The sequence below is a fragment of the Nannospalax galili genome, unplaced genomic scaffold, assembly GCF_000622305.1.
Source record: "Nannospalax galili isolate Female #2095 unplaced genomic scaffold, S.galili_v1.0 scaffold1093, whole genome shotgun sequence".
In the NCBI taxonomy this organism is placed as follows: domain Eukaryota; kingdom Metazoa; phylum Chordata; class Mammalia; order Rodentia; family Spalacidae; genus Nannospalax; species Nannospalax galili.
The window spans coordinates 284535-297397 of NW_008333777.1; positions in this window are offsets into that span (position 1 = coordinate 284535).

Below are 12863 nucleotides of genomic sequence, written 5' to 3' on the forward strand. Positions count from 1 at the left end.
GTGTGCATGCATGTAGTGTGTGTGTGCAGCATGTGTATGAATGCCCTGATTCCTTGAGCCTGAAGGAGAAAATGTGTGTGTGTGTGTGGAAAGTATAGCTGGTCTCTATGCAGTGGCTCCTCTGTGGATTTTGCCTGCTCAGCCTCAGGGAGGGAGAATTAGGAATGCTCAAGGGAGACCTGAATGCAGATTTGTGGACATGGTCTTCAACTGATCACAACAACAGCAGCAGCCATATCACAGCCCTGGTGACCAGTTCTCAAGTCCTCACTCCTCCCAGCCAGCAAACAGAGCCCTTTGCAAACCTCAGTTGCTCATCTCTTCCGCTGAAAGCGACTCATTGAGCTCCTGAAGACCCATTGTCTTGCCAATTCCTGAGACACTCATATCACCAGACAGTAATAGTGGTGGCCATTTCCACCACTTGATCTGGACTAAGCATCATTCTCAGATCATTACGCTTTACGCTTACCTACCTTAGGATAGCCTCATCCTGCAAAGGAAGGAGCTAAGACCCAGAGAGAAGATGCAGTTTTCTAAGACTGCAAAGCAACCAGTGGCCTGCTGGTAAGTCCCAGTCCTGTAGCACTGCCCCAGTTGTCTCTAAGACGAATCTATCCACCTTCACCACTTGGAGGATAGGGGGCTGTCTCCATTTGAAGCTACTCCAGAGACAGTTTGTCTTCTTTCTTGAACATTTACCCTGCCTACCATTTATACACATGTTGAGCTTCTCACTTTCCTTCCTCAACATTTCCTCCCGAGAGCCGGGCAGCCAAGGGATGAATGCCGGCCCATTCTACAGGTTCCTAAAGGAGAGTTGGTCTTCCTGGAAAGCGTATGGAGCCAGGCCCAGGTGCTGGTTGCAGTATGTAATGCTTTAGGGACCCTCTGACTTACCACGGGCTTATTGCCAGTGCGTCTATGTCTGAGTGTGCTCATGGACCACCTGGCGATGATGATATGATTCTGCTGCAGTGCTGTCGGGAGGACACCGAGAGGTTGCTCAGCAACACGTGGATGAGAGTGTGGCAGATGAGGCTGCCGCTCCAGCACAGCACACCGAACAAAGGTCATTTCTGCTCATGTGTCCTCGCCTTGTCTCCTGGAACAGCATTCTTCCTGTCTTCCTGTTCAGGGCTCAGGAGTCTTAAAGCCACTTTTTGGATCTAGCTGAGGGGTTCTGGCCAGCAGCAGGAAATTACTGCTCTCATCACGGTGTCACTCAGAAACTCCACCCTGTCTGTCCTGGGAAGGCAAAAACAGAGACCCCAAGTGCTGCAAGTGCTCATGCTCAGGACCTACCATCTCCACCCTCATCCCCTGGGCAAGACTTTCCTGCTTGGTACTTTACATTAAAGCACAAGTGGTCAGCTCCAGGTCAGTTCCTAATTCCTCCCAAGGTAATTGGCCTAAATGAGGTGAGGGCTGGACAGTTACCCGGCCTCGGGGGCTGGCTGGCCCTCCCCTTGCTTCGTGCCTCAGACAGAGCTTATTTTATTTCTCCTTTTACAGGGTGCATTTATTATTGGCCTTTGGGTTGCTGGTGGCTCCTATGCCCAGTGTGGGGGTTTTATGTGGATACTAGGTCTGATTGCCCTTTAGAAAGGTTCTGCTTTTAATTAAGCCCCTTTCCTCCAGTGGAGCATAGGCTTTTGCATTTTAGTGCTTTAAAAATAAACATTTATTATCAGTTCTTAAATGATCTTTATTATTATATATCCATAATTGTCTCCATGCCTAAGGCTTCCTGTCTCTGTATAGTCCCACAAGAAGGCAGACAATTCCCCTGTCCTAGAGGGCAGGCATTCTTGCACACCCGGAACCTGATGCTGTCCTCATAGTCTGTCCTTGGGAATTTCTAAGGAGAAAGGCAGACACACAGACCTCTCAAAGGCATCTTATGTTCCCCATAACCCACCACATTCCCTCACCCCCGGATCTGCTTAACCACACAGAAGCTGGCCAACCTTTGCTGCCCTATGCCTTACTAAGCACCTAGCTTGTTTTACCTGCTCATCTGCTGTTGCTAGCAAGACTGATTCAAGCCTTTACTCATGCATTCAACTCAACAAATGTTTACTGAGTACTGACCATATGGTAGACACCAAGGACAGAGGGACAATCTGACAAACACACTCAACACTGTTGGAGGCTATAGTCTCAACTAATTATTTAGTGACAAGGGGTGGGGACTGCTGTGGCAGAAAAGCTTATAACAGGGTTCTGACCCATCAAGAATTGCCCATTTTTGGATACTATATACCCTGTTTTATCACTGTGAGCCAAGGAATAATCTTAGCATTATGACAGAATAAGAAAGCCCAGTACTGCTGGCAAACCCTTCCCCAGCACCATCAGAATCCATGGGCTCATCCTGACTTTCCCAAACTCCCTGTGTCACATATGTGCTGTGAGCTCTGTATTCTCTGTCCCAGCGAGACTGAAACACTAGGGATACACTCTCTACTTTAAAAACCAATCTTTCCCCTGTTCCCACTCTCATATCTATGCATTTGGTTTTCAAAGTATTTTCTGGACTATTGCTATCGCAGCTCAAATAGCATTCCCTAAGCAATAATTCTCTATTATTCACAGGCCAATATACCAACGAGCAGTGTACTACACAGAGAAAGAACACTAGTAATCCTATAGGGGCTGTCCTTGAGAACTCAACATAGAACTCAGCATAGATCAGTACTTACTTATAAGAGGAAAAAAGAAACTTGTCTAGAGTCAAAGAAAGAAATAGCTGAGTGACTGGAGGAAATAGTAGCTGGAAGTCGGGGCTGGAGAGACGGCTCAGCAGTTAAGAACACTGGTTGTTCTTGCAGAAGACCCGGGTTCAAATCCCAGCACTCACATGGCAGCTAACAACTGTCCATAACTCCAGTCCCAGGGGAACCGACAGCCTCTTCTGTCCTCCACGGGGTATTGCACAGCACGGGTGCATTTACCTACATGCAGGCAATACACACATACACATATAATAATAGTTGGAAGTCAGACAGTGTTAGAAATGAAATTTATTTTCAACATCAAGAAGGAAAAACTAATAAATTATGAGACACTAGACAGAGCTCTCAAAGGGTTTTAGACTGAATCAGTCCTAGACAAAACTCATACTTCTTAATACAAGACTAACTTCATGGCAAAGTCAAAGAATATTTACACAAATATGAAAATATCCAACTCCAGTGAGAGCCGCAATACAGGCATCAAAAAACTGTCAGTTGAAAAATAGTAGCTAAAATGAGAAAAAGATCAGTTCATCAAAAGTGACCTAAAAGTAGGGGCTAGAGAAATGGCTCAGCACTTAGGAGTACTGGCTGCTCTTGCAGAGGACCTGGGTTGTTCTCTCTCTATGTAGTGCACCAGGCTGAGTTCTTAGCACCCACGTGGCAGCAGTACCTGCCTTGTAATTCTAGTTCCAGGGGATCTGACACCCTCTTCTGCCTCTATGGGCATTGCACAACACAAGTGCCCTTACATACAAGCAGACAAAACACTCATGTACATAGAATAAAAATAAAATAAATTTAAAGTGACATAAACATCACATGTTAGAATTATCATATGATGTAATTAAAACACATAACAGAATAGCATGAGTCAAGGCATAGATGACACACCTCTAGAAAAGAAAACTGCAATAGAGGTCATGGAAAATTTGTTGGATTAGACATTATGGAGAGAGAGGGTAGCCAATACGAAGACCTAATAATAGAACAGAAAATAGATAACATAAGGATGGGTGGAACGTTTTTGCTTTGTTCCTTTGTTTGTTTGTTTGTTTGGTTGGTTGGTTGGTTGGTTGGGTGGGTGGGTGGTTCTTTGGTTGTTTGGTTGGCTGGTTGTTTGTTTGTTTGGTTGGTTGGTTGGTGGGTTGTTTTGAGCAAGGGCTCCCTGTAGCCCTAGCTGACCTGGAATTCACTTTGTAGATCAGGCTGGCCTCAGTCTAACAGAAATTCACCTGCCTCTGTCACCAAGCCTGGCTATCAGAGAATGTTTTTAAGCTACACATAATATTCAAATGATCTGACATGTTATTAATATGAGTCTCTGCAGGAGACAAGACAGAGGAAGTAGCATAGAAAAAATTTGAAGACCTAACGTTGGGAAACTTTTCCAGTTTCAATTGCCATGAAACTATTAATGCAAAAATCTGAATGAATTCCAACAAAAGACGTGGGATGAGAGCTACATCATGGTCCGTCACAAATAAACTGTCCCCCAAATATGAAGGACATCTTGAAGTAGCCAGACACAAAAAGATAGGTGTCAGGGAGACAATTGCTACAGGTTCCTCAGCAGAAGCAACGAAGACAACAGAGGAGCACCTTAAAGACGCTGAATGAGTGAAACCTGTCAGCCTAGAGTACTTAGGCAAAAACATTATTTTTAAGTGAAGGTTAATTCCAGCATAAGATATAAAGAGTAGGAAACAAAAATTGAGGTGTATCGAAATTCTCTGCACTATTTTTACAACTTCTTAAAAATCTAAAATATTAAGTATAATTCACAAAGTGAAACAGTATTTTTCAGACTTATAAGCATCAGGAGAATAGCCAGGCATGGTGGAGCGGAAAATAGCTACTCTATGAGAAGTGTTTTTAAAAAGTCCCATGGGGAAAAGTAACATTATATTATTTGGAAATATGGACTTACAAATAGCAACTACATGAATAAGATTTTTCTTGATGTTTAAATGTCTTTAAAAGCTAGTAATTTTAAAATTAATCGCAATGTGGTCTGATATTTATAATACATAGAAGTAAAATGTGTGACAGCTGCAGTATAGTGGCTGAGAGGAGGAAATGGAATCGCATACTCAAAGTTTCTCATAGATGAAAGAGATAGAGCAATTAAAGCTGTACACTATGAATCCTAAATGAACCACTAAGATTAGTAAAGCAATTAATTACACTTAAAAAACAAACAAAGGGAGCAAAAAAAAGAATAAAACTATTCTAGGGGCGGGAGTGATGGCTCAGTAGTTAAGAGCACTGGCTGCTCTTGCAGAGGACCCAGGTTCAGTACCCAGCACCCACATGGCAGCTAACAGCTGTCTGTAACTCCAGTTCCAGGGGATCTAATGACTTCTTCTGACTTCCGCAGGCATTGCATGATGTGGGCACACTTACATACATGCAGGCAATACACTCAAACACATAAAACAAAAATAATAAAATATTTTTTAAAACTCTACTGTACAAACCAGGTAGAAAGAGAAGACAAAGAGAATGATGAATAAACGGAACGCACAGAAAGCAAACAGCAATATAGTAGGTTTGTATTTATTTATATAAATCATTGTATTAAATATAAATAGTCTAAATACTGCAATTAAAAGGAAGAGATCGTCTTGCTCTAAAGCAAGAACTCAACTACACACTGCCTACAGTGGATACACTTTAAATGGAAGGGCATACTGAGCTAAAGCCAAGAGAATAGAGAAATGCTAGGCTGACTGTGGCAAAAAGAAAGCTCTATAGAGAGCCCATACGAATGATGGTAAAACATCAATACAGCAAGAAATATAGCTAAACACACACAAAAGATGCTTTTATGACGAAAGAGTAATCAATCAAGAAAATGTAGCAATCACAAATGGTTATACACTTTATAATGCAAGTTCCCAATAAACGAAGCAAACAATGATAAAACTACAGGAAGAAAGAGAGAAACAATTAATATACTTGGAGAATTTAATAACTCTTTGAGCTATTGACAGAACAGACAGAAACCTAGAAAGGACATGGAGGATTTTAACAGAACTATTCGTTATCCTGATCAAGCTGATTTTAGAGGACACTCTCACAGACAGAAATGGTTCTCCTTTTGAGTATGTGGAATATTTACGAGCACGCACATATTTCTCACAAACTGAATTACTTATAAGCCATAACACGCTTTGAGCGTGAGTGCTTGTCCACCTTTTCTCACGGTGTCCTCTTGGCAAGAATGCCCTTCTCCGTTCGCTAACATCCTCATGTCTTTCTAACTCCTGCTCATCTTTCAAAGCCCTACTCAGCTGCTCACATCTTTAGGAGGCCTTTACTACCTCTAATCAGCTCCTTTTTCCTCTGGGTACCATATTATCTATACACATTCATTTTGGCTTATATCTCAGCATGCTGAATTATACATATAGATTGTTTTAAAATCTCTCATACTAAATTACAAAGACAAGATTGGCTGAAAAATCAAATGGCAAGTCTGTAAGATACTCAGTGGGTCTCCTTGGCGAGAACATTTTCTCCCTCTAAAATGAAAGGTTACATGAGAGACGTGATTTGAAACATTGGGTGGATGTAAGAATCAATGAATCAAAAATATTCTTTCCCACTGAAGGGGTAATTTATTCTTACTGAGGAGACAAGAGGCCGGGCATGGTTCCTGCCTCATTAGCTTATTACTATAAATTAATTGCATGTACTATAACTTGTTAACATAGCTGTCACTTGTGAATCTCTAGTATGTGTCAAACATTAACACATAGAGAAGTTTTTAATGTGGAGGAAAAGAAACAGTAACTCCTCTGTGCTGGACATTAGGACAGTGGAACAGGATCTTGTGGACAAGGTGATGGGACTGTGCTGAATGAACAATATTTAACAAGCTTACAAATTACTGTAATTTTCCAAGTCAAAAAAAGGCAGTGTAATGATGATTTGTATCCCCAAACCATAAAGAAATCATCTGCTGCTGAAAAACTTTTAGCAAATTACCATCTTTCCTTGGGCTTCAGATCATAGGACAAGGAAATTGAGTGTGGGTACTTTAGATTGGGCCCAATCACAGCTAGCTCCCAGTGAGAACACGGGCCTCTTGTGTCCTCAGTGAGAATAAATTACCCCTTCAGTGGGAAAGAATATTTTTGATTCATTGATTCTTACATCCACCCAATGTTTCAAATCATCTCTCTCATGTAACCTTTCATTTTAGAGGGAGAAAATGTTCTTACCAAGGAGATGATTCATTGTCTTACATCCACCCAATGTTTCAAATCATCTCTCTCATGTAACCTTTCATTTTAGAGGGAGAAAATGTTCTTACCAAGGAGACCCACTGAGTATCTTACAGACTTGCCATTTGATTTTTCAGCCAAGGGAAAAATCCAGATTTTTCATCAAACACACCCTTAAGTTGTCTGAATCCTCCCCCATCAACAGCATCTCTCACAGAAGAGAAAAGCAGTCATTTGATATCAGATTTAGCTCTGGCTGCCTAGTAACACCATCCTAATGTCTGTGTGGGCTTCACTGGATGGATCAGAAAGTTTGATTCACTTTCCTGCCGTAGAAGTCCTAGATTATTAGACTAGAAATGAAAACCATTTTTCTTCCTCAGTCAGGGGAAAAAAGTTTGCCAAAAACCATTATGTATAACAGATTGCAGTGTGCTTAGGAAAATGCCCCAGGCTGGCAGTTACCACCCAACACCAAGAAGGCAAAACCTAATTGCCAAGGAAATGCACCATGTCTTCTCCAAGCATGGAACTTGTCCCTCAGGGTGATACGGACGACCTGCCAGTTAGTTAGGCACTCAGCAAAATGACATGGAAGCTGGCATCACAGACGTGTTAGTACTTGATGATGAGGCTGAGCAATGACTTCAGTCATCTGTGTGGCTAGACCTCATGGAAAACACTCTCCCTTGTAAACACATGGTGCTTGAGGCAGCTAGACCTGGTGGCTCCGTGAGCAAGGATCGCTGAAGTTTCACCCCAAGCACCAGAAGAGATGGAGCGTGATGGAAACACACCCAAATTATACAAGTCAGGGTCTTGAATGTCAGAGGCCAGGCTAGTGACTTCCTCCTTTCTTTTCTTTCTATGGTCAGACTGATTAGAACTCCTTTCTGCCAATCAGCTTGTATTCATGAGGTGCTAATTAAGTTCCTTTATAATTCCATCTCCATTTCCTACTTCGTGTTATAGTCAACCATCGCCAGTTTATCACATCTGATCCCCCTCCTCCCTTCCCCTCTTCCCGTCTTTCCTTCCCTCTCCTTTCCTTCCTCCCTGCTCTCCTCTCTCATTCCCTCATGAAGCAAAGACTTCTGTAGACTGAGCACCACAGCAAATATTCTCATGAAGCGAAGTCATAGAAACCCCCGGGTTCTGGTGCTCAGTGCAATTTACATCACTTTCATGTGCTTTATTTTATACAGATCTAATCATTTCCATGTGACTGAGGTTTCTAAGGGCAGAGACCTCAGCTAGTACCTGACACAGTGCCTAGAACAGGGGAGGCACTTAACACGCTTCTTAAATGATTGCATTTGCTTTATGTGAGGAAGTTTTGTGGGAGACAAAAGAAATAATGTATATGAAATCACTGAAAATTTAAGACTGCAAATAAAGACCTACAGCTAAATGTCTGAATCATAGTAAAGGGGAAAGGAACCAATGGTCTTAATCAGAAAATACTGCAAGTAGAGGAATGCCCCAAAAAGGAATTTCTGAGTCTCGATTATATCTACAGATGAAGAAATAAAGGAGCTCCATGGTGTTGCTGTTATTAGTAATTTATAATATTTACGTTCCAGGTGAATATATGCATCTCCCATTTAAACTTTATAGCAATCCTGTAAAGTGAACCCTATTATTACCCTCATTTATTAGAAAAGGCACAGAAAGGTTAAAAAATTGACCAAAGCCACCTAGCTAGCAAGAATTGAGCTAGAAAGCATTCCAGGAAGGGGTGGAAACATGCCCCAGGACCAGTCATGTTTACATCTATTTCCATTAAATTTAATTACTGGAACCAAATTTTCTGTCCCAACATAATTCAGATCCATCTGTAAACACCGTATTCTTCATTTCCAATAAATGCATTAGAATTTGAGACCTGTGAGCAAAATTCAGCTGTATCACTGGTTGGAATCAATTCCATTGTTTTCCTAAGAAACAAATTCTGTTCCACAGCACACTCCTTCTGCGGGCTTTGTAGCACAGCTCCATCCCTCCACCAAAGGACACCTCAGAGCTGATTGAGTGTGTTGCTTTTCTCCCCAATTTTATAGTCAGATCCTAATGGAACTTGCTGGGCAGTTAATTTAATTACTTGAAATTCAGTTTCCTCATCTGTAATGTGGGGGAAAACACGCAGTTCACAGTATCGTGAAGATTTGGGAGGTGAAGCAAATAACCTGTACCTCAGGCAGTTCGGATGCTCCCAGATTCCGCTTTCACAGAGTTCCAGTGACTTAGATGTGAGCTGGGCTTGGCCTTATTCAGACAGAGAGCTGCTTGGCTTCAGTATTTCAAAGAAATACTTTTGCTAATCACTCTGAAACTTTGAAGTGTTGTAAAATTAGAAGCTAGTGCATAATTTTGTTCCTTTCTTATAAGCATCTTCAATGACAGCTCTCTGGATGTTCCCTCTTAACCTGATCCTGGGTAGACCTCAAGCAACTCACCCCCTGTGTCTATTTTAAACAATACTATCATGTAGACTTTCCCTAATTAGATCTGTACACCCCCACAGTCAGTTGAGATCACTGAGGTTTTGAAACAAATCAAACAATCCTGAAGATCACGTCACCGTCACCACCCACCCAGCAGGGACTGAGCTGAGCTGATGTATTCTTGACATGAGCCTAGGAGTGTGTGGACACCAAAACAGCCACCAAGATGCACCACCCTGGCTTCTAAGGGCCTCACATCCTGAGACAGCCATGCTGACATACAAGAAGAAGCTTACAGACAGATCAGAGCAGACTCCCAGTGGGACTGTGTGGGAGACAGCTCCAGTTCCCATCTTTAAAACAATCGTTTCCCAATACACAGAAAGAGTTTTCAAGATTCAAAATACAGTAGACATAGGTGAGCACAGCTTTTATATAGCCACCACTGCAGGACTGCAGAATGTTCCACATGGTGTGTGTCTGTGGGCAGGTGTGTTTTATGGACTCAGTATGTGTTCATATACACCTATATTGATGTGCATTTAGTCAGTATGTATGCAACCATATAACTGTAAGAAGATTCCTGTTTTGTAAACAGAAACTGAACCCTGCGCTGCCTTCTGCGTGTGGCAAATACTTTTTGTTTGTTACTCAGATATTTGGACAGAGGAAAGAACTGATTCAGTAAAAAATGCTTCTCCTACTAATTCCTTAGGAAAAATTTAAGGGGAAAAATCTTGACTTAGATTTAATATGGTAAGAAAGATGAATAAATAATGGTTTTCAAAAAGAAAATGGGCATTTTTTAAAATCAGGTAGCGAGAGGGGCTAGATGGTAAGATAAATAGCCTAAAAAGACACAGTCAGTTCCTGGGATCCAAACCTGAGCTAACTAGTTTGGAGCAATAGTAAGGTTTTAACCTATGAGCTTTGACCTTGCCAGGGTAATGCCAGATGGCCATGGGTAGGGGTAGGTGCCATCTTTGTAGAAACCTCCACTCTGGTGGAAAAGAAGTCAGAACAGAGGAAATGGATGGAGGAGGGAGAAGAAACTTGCTATTTCTTGTCAGTGAATGCAGTGCAAATGGGTTAAGTTAGCTCAAAAAAGACTGAAGTCCCGTCCCCCTGTACTAATTGTGTTTCGGTGTCTGGAAAGAGATGGGATTCTGCAGCTCACTCATGGCTTTCACTATTAGCTGAAAAGGAGCCAGGGAATTTTTTTAATAGTGGCTGTTCTGTAAAGAAGGCAGGGGAAACAATAGCCAGCTGTCACAGCCAGCTGATATGTACCTTTGATCAGCCAAATGAATGTTGCAGGCATTTCTTATAGAGAGGAGATTGCTTATCGATCTATATCAAAATATGCATGCTAATCCCAGACAGCAGAGAGTATTTTCAAGTGAAGTTAATAATCTGATTGCTGCCCTGTCTGGAGCAATTCTCTGAACTCGGAGCTATAATCAGTCCAGGGTCTTGCAGTCAAATGTACTTTGCTGTTTAAATTTGGATTTGTGACATTGATTGAGGAGCCCTTGGAAAGGTGTTGACAAATCAAATTGTTTGTTCCAGTAGTGTTTTGCCAGAGATCAAGTCCAAAGTAATACGCAGTGAATTTGTTCATTACTAGCAGAGTGAAAGGAATGATAAAACTCACCTGCATCATCATCACAGACACGAGCCCAATAAAAGATGTGTTCTGTCTGCAGAAAATGTAGTTTTGTGGGTGCTCCTGTGAGTGATACAGGGGGTGCCCTGCTAGACCCATAGGATATTAGAGATGTTGTAAGAAAGATAGACAAATAAAAGTATTCCGTGTTTAGGATCAGAGCATTTTGTTTATTTGGTTGGAAAAACAAAGCGAGAAAGATGGGCAGACAAGTGACTTGAATTTCTTGAAGCCATAGGCACAGCGACCTGTGACTGGTAGGAGCTTCCACAACAAGAGGAAGTGGAGAGGGGAAAAGTCTGCGAGGTCCTTACAGCTGCCCCATTAGGCAAGGGTGGGTGGATCAATTTTACCTGTTTCCAACTGATTTAGGAGTCGATGTAAATGAAGAACTTTGCTAAGTCTATAGGGCTTAAAACCACTGTCTGCTGTGACCCTGGCTTGGCAGGTTCTGGAAACATATAGCTAGATCACAGGGGACAGACTCGAGCTGGGTTCTCCCAAGACTAGCATGTGAATGCAAGTGTGCGTCCTGGGCATGGTTCCAGGAAATGCTGAGAAGACAGAGGAAATGATCCCGGGAAAGAAAGGAATCCAATATGGTGCTTGTTAATGAGCAGATTCCTGATCTGAGCATCACATAGCCAGAGACTCAGTAACAGCAGGAAAATAAATAAATAAAACAGAGAGATGCTGACCTTGCCAGAGGTGGAAGAGTTGGGGGAGGGAAGCAAGTGGGTTTCCGTAAGAAAGGAAAGTACTTTGGCCTGGGTATGGGCAAGGCTGAACTTTGTTAGCAGGTAGATGCTTTTGTTAGGGAAGAACTAGCCCATTGGATTCTGGGAAACGGGGGAGAAAGATTGATGTTCAATTCTCTAACTTCTCACACACTTTGCCACAGTTAATAACATCTGAGACAATGATGTCAGCTAGATTTACTGCAGAGCTCATGTGCCAATCATATTTCTATGTTTAAACGAACATAGAAATATGTTGGAAGTCTTTAATAGGAGTAAAATTAATTAACTGGATTGTTTGTGAAATTAAAAAAACACATTAGACTAAACCAGATTTATTAGAGTGGAAAACACCAAAGTGTATGTTTAATGAACACTTTCGATTATGTGAGTGAATGTGTGTATGCAAATGTGTATACTAGGACACAGGAAATATATTCTTTTCATCAGTCAAGAAAGGAAGAAGACTATGTTTTCTCATCTGAATCTCATAACAATTATTCCCATTTTCCAGGTGACAACACGGAGTTCCAACACATTACTTGTGTTAGTAATGTACATAAGTTCATACAGCGAGACTGACTGCCAGGGTTCTACCTCGTCCATGGAATTTTTGCTCTAACTACAGCCTAACAGAGCTGACTAGAGCAAAGAAGGCGTGAGCTCAGTAACTTTCAGAGAGTCTGCGCCGCCCTGAGCCCCGGAAACCATCTGCTCCTCCAGAAGGCCAGCAACTGTTCTTTTCATGTTTGTAAGAAGAGTTTGGTAACAAAACCCATTTACTATCAAACTGGAAGACAGCAGAGCTCCTCCACGTTACGGCATTGTTGATGTCACCTTAATTTATAACATGGCAAATGGTTGGGCAGATGGCATTTAATATATTCCCAGACATAAACATGAGGATTAAGTTGTATATGGTGTGGGTTCCTGGGCTCCCATAAACTCTGTAGGAGGTAAGCCCATCTTGTCGCCTCCCCCTCCCTCTGCACATTAGCTGTGTTAACCATTGGGAGGCACAGAAGGGCACACAGAATTGGTCCAAG